This window comes from Marmota marmota, unplaced genomic scaffold, assembly GCF_001458135.2.
Source record: "Marmota marmota marmota unplaced genomic scaffold, marMar, whole genome shotgun sequence".
Taxonomy (NCBI): domain Eukaryota; kingdom Metazoa; phylum Chordata; class Mammalia; order Rodentia; family Sciuridae; genus Marmota; species Marmota marmota.
This window is the reverse complement of record NW_025999998.1, coordinates 21,151,423-21,164,442: the sequence shown is the minus strand read 5'-3', so window position 1 is coordinate 21,164,442 and position 13,020 is coordinate 21,151,423.

Below are 13,020 nucleotides of genomic sequence, written 5' to 3'. Positions count from 1 at the left end.
TCTAAATATATATCAGGATGTTCTGCACTGTATTGTTTTTAATAGTGAAAAGATTAGAAACCCTCACATAGCTGAGTTGCTGAGGCTGACTTGGAACTCAAGAGCCTCCTGCTTTAGCCTCCCAAGCCACTGGGATTAGAGGAGTGCCACCATGCCTGGCAGGAGGCTTTCGTTTGTATGCTTTGTATTTTATTTTTTGGGTCTTTCACAGTGTAATGTGGTATTTTCCTAATAAGTGCATTTACTGTTGCCTTTTCAGGAAGTTGTCTCACACCAGACATTTGCAACTCCTCTACTTCACCCCTTTAGGATATTTCCTCCTCTGCCATGAGACATGGTCACTGGGGTTGCTGGAAGCCTGGATGCTGATCAGGAAAACACAAAGAGTGGCAATCTAGAACATGTAGAGGAAGGGCAGTCAGACAGCAGTCTTAGGAAATAAGCTACATTGCAGAGGAAACCCACACACATCCAGCTCTAGCTTACCATCATCATCAACCAAAGCTTTGTCATTTATTCAGTGTGAACAACAGGAGGAATTTTTATTATAAAGTTAGAAAAATGACTGTCAGCAACAAGGCCATGAGCTATTCCAGATATACAGGGTAACTAGAAATGCATTGTACATACTTCCTACATTCATGCATAAACAAAATCTAAGAATCCAGCCTGCTCTGAAGACACCAGCCAAGCTCCAGCCCAACTCTGCCTAGTACCCAGGAGGATTTATTTGTTTCATGGACACCACCCTAAATGCAAGTGCTGCCTCTGGAAACCCAGGCCAGTCTTTAAGAGAAGGCTGGGGCCAAAGAAGAGAGCTGGGGTCTCTGGAGCCCAGGAAGGAGGTTACCATCCTTTTTTAGTGCCATATAGAGCCACCCGGGAGGCTGAGGCAGAAGGACAAATCAGTACTATAGATTCCCCCCCCCCATGTTTATCTAAAAGTCGTGCTTCTTTTCATCTAGGATATTATTGTACTAATTTTGTTTGTAAAAATCATACATTAAAATATTATTTACTTTGGTTCCTGAGTTTGGGGCACTCCTTTACATTGTGTGCCCTACACAAAGGTCTCACCTGCTTCGTCTCTTCCTACCTTGCTTTGCTAGCAAATGTCTCTTTAATAGCTCACCATGTGTGAAGGAAAGTGACCTGAGACTTGCTTTTACAGTACCAGGTAGTGGTGTGGGGAAGGGGATCTGTCCTCTGTACTAGAAACTTCTTGGTTGGCTTGCCTAACCTCATCTGACCTCATGTACCCTATCTATCCAGAAGAACAACGAAAATCGCCATAACTGATTGGCTCAGGTCAGTCCACTAGAGCCGATCTGGTAGATGGGAGACAGTGAGCGTCCACACGATCAGAGACACATTTGCGGTAAAGTCAACGGAACTTAATCCTTGAACAACTCATTCACATGTGTGGGCCGCAACGTGCCCTTGCTGAAGACCTAGCAGTGGAGTGATAATTCTGTAGTGTTTTTTAAAGAGCAGGCTCTGTTTGTATAACCTTCAGCTCCCTCAAAGCTTGTACCCTCAGTGTGCTGTGTCTGTATCCATCTTTCTGCAAACATTTGGGTTGACAAACCCAGTAATTTGCAGAGACTATCTACTTTCCTTACTCCTTGTGGCGACAAGTGTCACCGGATTCTGGAATTACTCCTAGCACCCTCTGCCCTTCAGGCACTACAGGCATTCAGTGGCTGCTGCTCTTCACATGCCTCAACATCCAGGATAGGATGCTCCCAAACTACCCCCACTCCTCTCTGTATGCAGTTCCCTTCCATTGTTCAAATGTCCTTGTTGAAACCATCGAAGGAGATTCTGCTTCATCCTTGGACCCTGACTGATACATCATAGAGGATAAATTACTTTTAAAAGTTTAACAAATACAAAATGTTAGGGAACAGTTAAAATAAATAACAACACTGATGAGTTAGTCTTATATAGAAAGTACTAAGAAAACATCTGTCACAACAGAATGTTATTTGTGAGCCCTTTTACTGCGTGTTCCGTTTATGAGCTGACATTCCCCACTTGGAGGCCTCTCCTTAGCTACAACTGTGTTTTCATTATGGTTTTGAGCTTAATCATGAACATTCGCTGTGAAATGAAATCTCGCCATGCCAAATCTGCAGTTATCCCTCATTTAATTTACCCTTCAAAAAATGCTAGAAAAAAATTTTAGGAAGTATTAACATATATATGTTAAACCAATAAATATCTACCATTCAAACACTATCATGCCATCATGCCATTTTTTAAAATTTTTTTAAAATTTATTTTAATTAGTTATACATGACAGTAGAATGCATTTATGCACTTTGATATATCATATCATGCCATTTTTAACTGCTAAATTAAACACCTTAAACATAAGTCATATTTGAGAGCAGGAATATTAATAAATTATGGAACCTGATTAAAGCACTTAATATTTATAATTGATCCTTCAAAAAAATTGACTAAATATCCTCAAAAGTGTTTTCTGATATTATTGATCTCTCAATACTAGATACCAAACAAGAAAAGAAAACCCCAAACTCAAACAAGGTAGAATTGACTCAATTCTTAGTTTAACTTATACACATTTCTTTTCAGTAGCATATTTACTTTTGAGTTCAGAATTTGCTATTTGATAAAAATGCCATTATTTGGATATTAATATTTCTCTATTTTAATGATTTTTATTGAGTTATCATAAATTTGTGTTTAAGCATTTTGGAATTTTTTTCTCATCTCTGAGTATGGTCTATGAAGAGTCCTGGATGTGTATTATATTTATATTTTACAAATTATGCATATGAAATTATACAATTCTACACTGGGGACTTTTCCTTTTCCACTTGCCTAGCTGCTGAGTTTGGACAATCAAAATGTATTGCCGAGAGGATGTCGATACACGTAAAATACATGCGACAGGCTCCAGGCAAAGTTGGTGATGGAGAGTCTCAGCTGTTACTATTTTCGTTGGCACAATTCATTCATTCACCAGACCAGAGACAAATTAGCACCCACGTTAATGAGCTTAAGCTTCAGGTTTTCTCTTACACTCAAACCTGACAGTGTGAACACTCAGTCAGGGTTGTAGCATGTTCTAGGAGGCAGGGAAAGCCAGACTATAGGAGGAAGCATTTCTGGGAAATTGCTTCTTTTCAGTTGTTTACAAGGATGTCCAGAAGCAAGGGGCACATGTCTCTGAGCCTCTGATAATTTGCTGTGGTTACTTTCTTTAATTTAAATAAACACGCATTTACCTGGAATTACAAATTATTTTTTTTTTCATAAAAAGAGCCCATTGGACAACATAAACTTCAGATGGGGAAAGACCTAAGAAAATTTCTCAAATATTGAGTCTTACAAGTTTTTAGTTGACTGGACAGAGGAAGAGTCTTGACCCCGAGGAATAATGACTTAGAAGACTTCATCTTCATTCAACAATGAAAATACATTTGACAGCAAAAGAAACCTGATTCAAGAGACTTCAACTTCTCAGAAAAGTATTATCGGTGTTAAGAAGAACATCAGCTGGAGCTAGGGAATAGCCTAAGGATCAGTCCTATAAGCCACAATTCACAACTGCAGTGACCACCATGAGAAAATGAGAATTTTTGTCAAAATATTTCTAAGAAACACACTTCTTAATACAACTGATGAACAAATATATGAAAAAATATTCAACATCACTAGAAAAACAAAGAAATCCAAATTAAAACTACACTGAGATTTCATCTTATTCCAGTCAAAATGGCAATTCTTAAGAATACAAGTAACAATAAATGTTGATGAGGATGTGGGGGAAAAAGGTACACTCCTACATTGCTAATGGGACTGCAAATTGGTGCAGCCACTCTGGAAAGCAGTAGAGAGATTCCTCAGAAAACTTGGAATGGTCCCACCATTTGACCCAGTTATTCCACTTCTTGATATGTACCCAAAGGACTTAAAATCAGCATATTATAGTGATGCAGCCACATCAGTGTTCATAGCAGCTCAATTCACAATAGTTAAGCTACAGAACCAACCTAGGTGCCCTTCAACAGAGGAATGGATACACAATGGAATATGCACAATGGAATCTTACTCAGCTATAAAGAAGAATCAAAGTATGGCATTTGCAGGTAAATGTATGAAACTGGAGACTACCATGCTAAGTGAAATAAGCTAATCCCAAAACACCAAAGGCAGGGGTGTGGAGAAGGGGACGGGAATCGGAAAGGCAGTAGAATGAATTGGACATAACTTTCCTATGTTCATATATGAATATATGACCAGTGTAACTCCACATCACGTATGACCACAAGAATAAGAAGTTATCTCCTATGTATGGTACGTCAGAATATATTCTACTGTCATCCGTAACTAAAAAGAACAAATAAAATGTATTTTTTTTAAAAAAGAAACATACTTATTCACCTGTGATTCATTTTCCATCACATTCAGATAATGATAGCACTGGAATTTGATGGCATTTTACAATCTCTAATTTCACAAATGAATCCAAGGCAAAGAAAGGTAACATGATGTTCTTGAAGATCCAACAAATACAATAAAAATTTTAAGTCATTTTCTTGTTTTACTTCCTTATTTTGGACACATATTTAATAAAGGCAGCCATTCCATCCACTTTGTAAAATATTGTAAATTTGACAAAACTTTCAGTTAGTCATTTCTTCTGTGCTCAGCTTCTGCAATATTGATTACTTTGTGTTACTTTATCCTCAGCTTCTAAAAATTAATTGTGAGGAAAATGATTTTTGTTTATTTCCAAATAAATAGTCAAGCATATGCATGTACTTCAAAAATAATGAACATATGTGTTTAAATTAAAACGAGATGCAGGGGGAGTCCATGGAAATATATACACTAGCAACCATTGTAAGGTCTATCTCCTTACGTTTGCCAAACTTTGAAGTCTGGGCAAGCATCCCATTGCTGTGCCCGCTGGAAATCCTGCATGTAGCTGAATCATGGGACAATGCCAAGTCATCCACCAACAGAGGGATGAGATTAGGTTCTGAGTAACACAAATACCATGATCCTATCAATATGATCTAGCTACAATCCTTTTGTTTATATGTCTAGAAAATGATTAATACTGAATTTCAGATATGAAAGAGGAGGGAGATGACAATAAAACAAAAAGAAGCTATTAGGAAGGGGAGTAGGAAGTCCAAGACTTGTTAATTAATCACCTGCACAAACAAGACATTGTTTCCGTATGTTCCTGCCAGTTTTCCATTTTAAATGTGTATTTTCAAATAATTATCCTTTGATGAGATGGGGATATACCCCGAAAATTCAGAAGGCAAATCCTCTCTGATGCTTTTGAAGACATGGCTCCTTTCCTAATTTAGAAGAGGCATGAGAAGGAAGAGACTGCTTTTAACTATGCTACAATTGGAAGCAAAATAAATTCGGGCATGTACTTGATACTAAGTTAAATCCTTTCTTTGATTTTTGCAAAGTGAAAGAAATTGAAAAACCTACATATAAATAGATTTGTCTATATTTCATTTCTACTTGGAGATCTGCAATGGGCTGTTATTTTAGCACCACAGTTTTCTGCCTTGTATTTTTCATTAACAATGATTAACCATTGCATGCTCCAGTATATGTTGCAGCAAAAACATATCATCCCAAATTTAGTGAAGGAAAGGAACCACCATCTTGTCATGTCCATGTATTCTGTGGTTCAAGAATTTAAGCAGGATGTAGTGGAATAATCTCTCTCCTCCATGATGCCTGGGGCCCCAATTGGAAAGACAAGTGGCTTCAGGTGACCAAAACAGCTGGGGTTAATATCATGGGGAGGAATCTTCACTGGCATGTCTGGTGCCTGCATTGGAAGGACTCAAAGGCTCGACTTAGATGGGACTTCCCACTATACTGTTCACAGGGAACCTGTCCATGAGGCATGGGCTGAAAATCTTCACAGTACTGAAGAATCAGGCCAGCTGCATTTTACTTGGTTCTCGGGGCTCTCGAAGTGAGTGTTTCATCAAATAAAGCCTTTCATGGCCTTCTCTTAGAAGATACATACCATCCTTTCTGCTGTGCTTCATTGCTTGAAGCATGACAGTCCACTTAGATTCAAAGGGAGTGGACATGGACATTGCTCCTTAGTAAATGTCTAAGAATTTGGAGCCATGTTCTAAAATTGCCGTCATTATATACTCTTAAATATCAAAAAGAAAGAAACTATTTATTAAGCATCTATTATGTACCATGCACCATTCGGAGCTTTAAATACATAACTTTATTTATGCTTTACTACAGATCTATGAAGAAATGATTATCCCTGTTCCACAAGTAAAGCACCAATAGCTCAGAGGTTATGAAACTTACTGAAGTACAGATAGCATTATACAAAACTCTGGTCTATTTGATTCCATGTTTTGCTCCTTTATTGAGATTGCTCTGTTTACATATCTTTTTTTTTTAACAAAAATGTTTTCCTAATAAAATAGTCTCTTTTCATTAATAAATATTGAGAATACAGGTTTTGTTTTTGTTCATAGGCAACCAAAAATTCATCCAATACAAAAAATAAAATAAATTCAATGCATGTAAGATGCTAATTAATAAAAAAAACTTTATCCATTTCCTATTGTGTTATAACAGATTACCATAAATTTGGTGGCTTAAAACATTAGATTTATTACTTTATAGTTTTTGAGGTCAGAAATCCAAAAATGGGCCTCATGAAGCTATAATCAAGGAGTGGGCATGTGTGCATTCTTCCTGGAGACCCAGAGGTGTGGCAGGGGTTCTTTTTGCTGGCCTTGTTTAGCTCCTGGAGCTGATACTTCCAGCTGCCAAGCCAGCAGCCACATCACTTGAACCTCTGCTCCTGTCCTCACATTTTCTCTGATGCTGATTCTCCAGCCTCCCTCCTTCCTGATAAGGTCCCTTGTGATTACATAGGCTCATATAGATAATCCAGTATATTCTACCCACCTTAAAACTTTTTTTTTTCTTCCTTGCAATACTGGGGATTGAACCCAAGTTCCACCACTGAGCTACACCCCAGCCTTTTTAAAATCTATTTTGAGACAGGCTCTCACTAAATTGCCCAGGCTGGCCTTGAACTTGTGATCCTCCCACCTCAGATTCCTCAGTACCTGTGATTACAGGTGTGCCCCACTGTACTTGGCTCCAAGATGCTTAATCACATCTGCAAAAATCCCTTTTGCCACACAAGGTAACCCATTCACAGGTTCTGAGGATTCAAAACTGGATGTCTTTGAGAGGCCTGATTCTACCTACCACAAAGACTATTCTACAATTGTAGCACCTGTGCAAACATCATCTATGTTCTCCCAATTTAAACAGTCTCCATATTCTATCATCTATTCACACAAATGTGCATGTTTACCAATTATCAGGCTGTTAATTATGACATTTCCTCTCTTATATCCAAATTAACCATCTCATCAAGCTTACTAAGGCACCCACTCACCCAGTCCCTGAGGCTGCAGACAGCGTCTCTTGCTCCACACTGTGGGGAACAGTGTAATATGCTTTGCAGAAGTCACCCCATTCCTTAACCCTCCAAATCTTTGCCAACCAAGCACGTCATAAACAGTGCTATTACATAAAATTGGTTGTGCCCGAACCAATTTTCCAATTCACAGAGTCCAACCCAGTTTTCAGGAGGTGCATTGACACCTTGCTCCACAGTGTTGAGCACGTCTGATTACTCCCCAGAGACAGGCAGGAAATGCGAGCTTTCAAGCAGAGTGTGGCCCCTAAACAAGACAGGTGTGTCTTTGCCCTCTCTCCAGGCTTACCTCCTTCTCCTGTCAGGTGGCGTTTTTCACTGTCCCCACCTCCCATCTTCAGCTCCAAGAAGAATAAAATGTGATAAAAAGTCAAAAGGTTGAACACAGAAGTCCCCATTTTCATGTGGATGTTCTCATTTGTTCGAGCTTAGCATTTAACCATGGGCCATGACTGGAATTTATTAACTTGCTAAAATTGATGCTCTGAGGTCTTCTGCCATCGTATGGTGACTGTTTGCTTAATTATCCATATCTAAAGAGTGGTTTTGGCTGATTTGTGATTCTTGCAGTTTTCTAGGACTGTGCAGCCCTCTATTCAGTAACAGCACAGGTCATCGAGTACCTACTGGAAAGTGTCCTCCAGAAGTACCTGGAGGCCCCACCTGTGTAAGCCTGATGCGTTCTGCACTCACAGAAAATGTGGTCGATGGTGCAAAACCAAGAATCCACTGTGGGTGGGCAGTGAAGGGCTCAGAAATGCCGACAAATGCCAAAGAGAAGCTGGGTGATTTTATTCCAATTATACTCTTAGTGCCATGATGTCACAGCATAAATTTGTACTTTTGCATGCAGCTCATGCTGGTGTGATGACAGCTCTTAAAATATTGAGTGATTGTGGGCCCGTCAGCATAAAATTATTCTAACATGGTGCCTTTATTAGTGCTTCAATAAATGCCATTCTTCTTGTGTTCTGAGGTGGCATTTGCAAATGAGCTAATTTCTCTGCAGTAAAATAATTGTGTTGCATTTATTTTGTGGGGGAAAAAACAGTGCTATTACATAAAGGGGGCTCTTTTTCCATCAAAACCACATACGCCGTAGTTAGTCAGGTTTAAAAAAGAATGCATTAACTAAATGACTAGGTAATTATTTAAATGAACTCGCTGCTTTAAAAAGCTGTGGATGGAATAAACACCTTAAAAAATCCCTTGTTATTACAAAAAAAGATGTGGCAAATTAGTCACAGGGGTATCCATGCTGCAAGTCAGGGGGGAAGGTGTTTGCCAATTGGTGACAGGCATTTTAAGGGTTTAATATGGGTCTCTTGACTTCACTCCATTCTGGTTTCATTCTCCAGAAATGGTGGAATAGGAAACAGGGAGAAAGGTTATCTGAATTTTGCTCCATGTATTTTGCAGCCTGTATCTTTTGGCCTAGAACTCTAGAATCCTCCTAGTTGTCGCCTGGTCAGAGTCTCACCAGTGCGAGCTGGTCCCTTCTGTATGTATATTGCTGAAGGACATTGACCCCAATAAACAAGTGGTGAATTGCACACCCCGTGAGGTCCCCTGTAAGTCATGCACTAATCCCTCTTCTCATAAATTAGAAGACTGCATCAAGATTAAGAAACATCAGCAGGCTGCCCAAAGTGTTTATAAGGTACTCCAAAGCTATATTCAACTTACAAAATAAAAAGAAGGGAGGGAAGAAAAGTAGAAAGAGAAGAAAATCAGTAAGAAAAAAGGAAAATGCAAAATGTGTCTGTGTGAGGGGGAATAGAGAAAAATAATCCTGAGGGGGTACTCTGAGAGAATCTGCCAGGACTGAGAAATTGGAAATTGTGTTTTATGATAAAAGCCAAGCAAATCCCATTGTAAGAATAAACTATGAAATTTATTCAGGCTTATACTTCCTAAATGAAATAATGAGGTTCTTCCTCACTTCCTCAAGTCTGTGCATATTTCCAAGATTTTTCCTCCTTTATTTTATATCATGTTTATTATTATTTTTTTTGTTTGTTTTATTTTTGCAATACTGGGAATTAAACCCAGGGACTTATGCAAGCTAGGCAAGCGCTACACCACTGAGCTACATCCCAGCCCTGTTACCTTCCTTAGATATTATCCTGTCTTTGGCAAGGCCTGCCAGAAATATACACATAAACAAAAAAAGCATAAAAGATTGTTTAGCTTTTAATCTATTTCAAGAAAAACAATAAATTATTTAAAAAATCAAAATGATAATTAAATAACATTAGATATCTGCCAGGTACCCAAGTGAAGAGAGGTGGCAGACGGATCGCCTTGTTTACCCATCCCTCCCAGCTTATGCCTTAGTTAGTGCTGAGCTGTGCTGAGATTTCTGGAGCCCTAAAAAACACTTTCCTATACCCTCACTTTGAAACTAGCTAAGAGGTCAGACTCAAATCAAAATGTCAGCTTTTCAACTAATTTGAAAAGTGTGGCTCAACATGAGCTTTCAGTAGATTCCCTAATACCTTACCCTGAGTGGTACCTAACCACCAGAAGAAAACCACAGGACTCCCTGGTAGGGGCAGGTGAGGGCGGAGAGATTAGTGGGCTGAAAGATCTGAGAGAGTAAGAACCTGAGCGGAACACATTCAGTTCCATCTGTAAATACACCAAGAGGCGAAAAGCCCCTTTCATCCCTGGGGAGGCACAAGTAAAGGGTTGGGGAAAGTCAAGAGTGTTCATCCTGGAATCCAACAATTCTCCCTTTCTGGGAAAGTAGAGTAGAAATCAAATCCTTTTTATGGAAGCCTACGAAGTAGAAAATATATCATCCAGTGAAATTTTCCCATTTTAAAAACAGGACAACTGAGATCTATGAAACTGAGATCTTTGTTTTGCCCAAGCATGTATGGTCAGCAAACAGAGACTCAGTCTCTGATCTGGGTTCCTGACTCTAAGGACTATGCGATTTTCTTCTACAGGGTATTGTATTTTTAAAAGCAGAAATAATGTTTATAGGGCAGTGGGACTAGGAAGTCAAGACTTTTAAAGACAGAAAAATTTATTTACTTTTTAAATACCTACATTTCAGGTAAGTATTAGGCTTAACAAACTCTAGACAAATAATCTAAAAACTGTTAGTCCCATTCCTACAAAGCAGAATGCTGCTTATATAATCACTGTAAGCAGAACTTAACTTTTGTCTGAAGTGGTGGCTCTCAATCAGGGTTGATTTTGCCTCCCAGGGGACATGTGGCAATGTCAGGAGCCAGGCTTCCTCCACAAGAAAGAATTATCTGGCCAGAAATATTAGCAGTTCTAAGACTCAGAAACTCTAATGTAGAGAAAGTAAGTGGATAACAACAAGGTATGATTGGAAGGCAGGAAAAATCTTTAAGCCACTCTCCAATAGTTAGGCCCTAAATTCCACAGTTGGAGGATCCCTAATGTTTTTAGAAGTCTGTATCTGAAATAAATTCCATCTGGAAAAACAGCAAGCAGATATTGTTTTTAATGTGATAGCTGAGAAAAAATGAGATATTGAAAAATATAAGGGGAGCAGGAAGGAAGACGCCCTGGCAGACCAGAATAGGAGCTGCTATGGTCCTCTGCGGATCAGCACAAAGGTTCATCCCACCAGGAGCTGGACGGACAAGGGGGAGATGGGAGAAGTGCCTGCTTCCCTGTTTTGTTCAGAGCTAACCTTAAAGCAATAAAAACAAGAACAACTTAAAAAAAAATATTTAAGAAGTTTCCAGAGACGTAAAGTAACACTTAGCCGAGTATTAGGAAGCAGAGTATAATGCTTTGGAATCTGGTAGCTCTAGTTTGAATTTCAGGATTGCCCTTTTCTATACTGATAGATATTAGGAACATTCAAGTCCCTGGACTCTAGTTTCCTCATCTCTAAATGTACCGTAACAACCCTAACTGAATCAGATTATCAAGCAGAGGGTTGAGATATGTTAAGCCCCTGGCCCATAGCAAAGGCTCAGCAATTATTACTCTAGCTTCTATGGCTCTGATAAGACCAATTATAGAATAGTGACTGGAACATCTGATAATACAAACATACTGGTAGCCTTAAATTCTCCATGGAATCAGAGGAGATCTAAGTAAGTAGAAAAAAAAATGGGTGCTCCCTAGACCAGTCAGCCTTAAAACATGAAGTTATCATGTGGTTTCTGTGCATGGGTTTTCTCAAAGGTACATGAAACAGGAGAGCAGCATTGCAAATATCACCAATAGACACAACTAGATGATCTCCAAAGTGGAAACTCTACTTAATGGTTTGATAATTATGTTGCTAGATTAGAGGAAATACATTTTCCAGATAAAAGACAGTGTTATTGGAATCTAGACTGATATACCTTAATCCAGGCCAATGATTCAAACATTAATTTTGGGTATAGATTTGCCCAGTCCTCTCTATGTAAATTTGGGTGGGAGGTGACAGAGGGTAGAGGAACTTGCGACTATAGGACTATAGGTACTCAATACTCCAGGCACAGTCCAACTTACTCAGTAGGCTTAAAGCACATCATTTCTTTCACTGTGTTTCATTTTTCTTTGTTGTAATTAAAAGAGTAAAACCTAATGAAGTTGTCATATGGATTAATGAGAAGACCCTTTTGGGGAATATAAATGTTATATACATTTTTAATCTGTTTTTGACATGTCTCAATATAAGCATTAGACCATGAGCAAGTTTCTGGCTTTTCCTGGGCCTCAATTTTACGTTAGATGAAAGAAGTTGACAAAAATAATTCCAAGGCCCTGTGATCCAGAAGCCTAAAGCCTTCTCTAGGAGCTTGTCAGAAATACAGCACCCAGACCTTAGAATCAGAATCTTTCCCAAGATCCCAAGGCAAATCCTATGCAGTTTCAGTTTGGGGAAGCACTTTACTAAGGTCCATTGGACCTTCATGACTGTACAAATCCATGGTTTGCTATGGAAAAAGAGCAAATAGGAAGGCAAACTTTGGCCAGTATAAACATATTCTACTTCTCCTTTGACCCTCACCCCTAGGAGTTCCTTCATCCTTTATCTGATATTCTCCTTAAGGTTTAGGATTCAACAGAGGCTGAGTCTGCAGAAAAATCCATAAGTGCTGTTCTTTTTAGTCTTCTGAGTTCAAACCTATATATGTATGGTGGTTAATTTGGGGTATCAACTTGACCAAACTCAGGGATGCCTGCAGAACTAGTAAAGCATCACTTCTGGTCATGTCTGTGAAGGTGTTTCACAGGGAAGGTCCACCTTCAAGGGGAGTGAATACCATCCAGTCAGCTGGAGGCCCAGCTCCAAGAGACAAAGGGCCAAAGGGCAAAACTCTCTCTGGATCTTCCCTCTTGAGCCAGGGTGGCACTTTCTCCTGCTGATGCACTTGATCCTGGACCCCAGGTTCTTCACCTTTTGGACTTAGGACTCATACCACAGCCCTACAGGGGCTCTCAAGTTCTGAGCCTTAGACTAGGAGCTGTACTATCACCCTCCCTGGATCTTGGACTAGAGGCTATCCTGTAATGCTCCCTGATTCTGA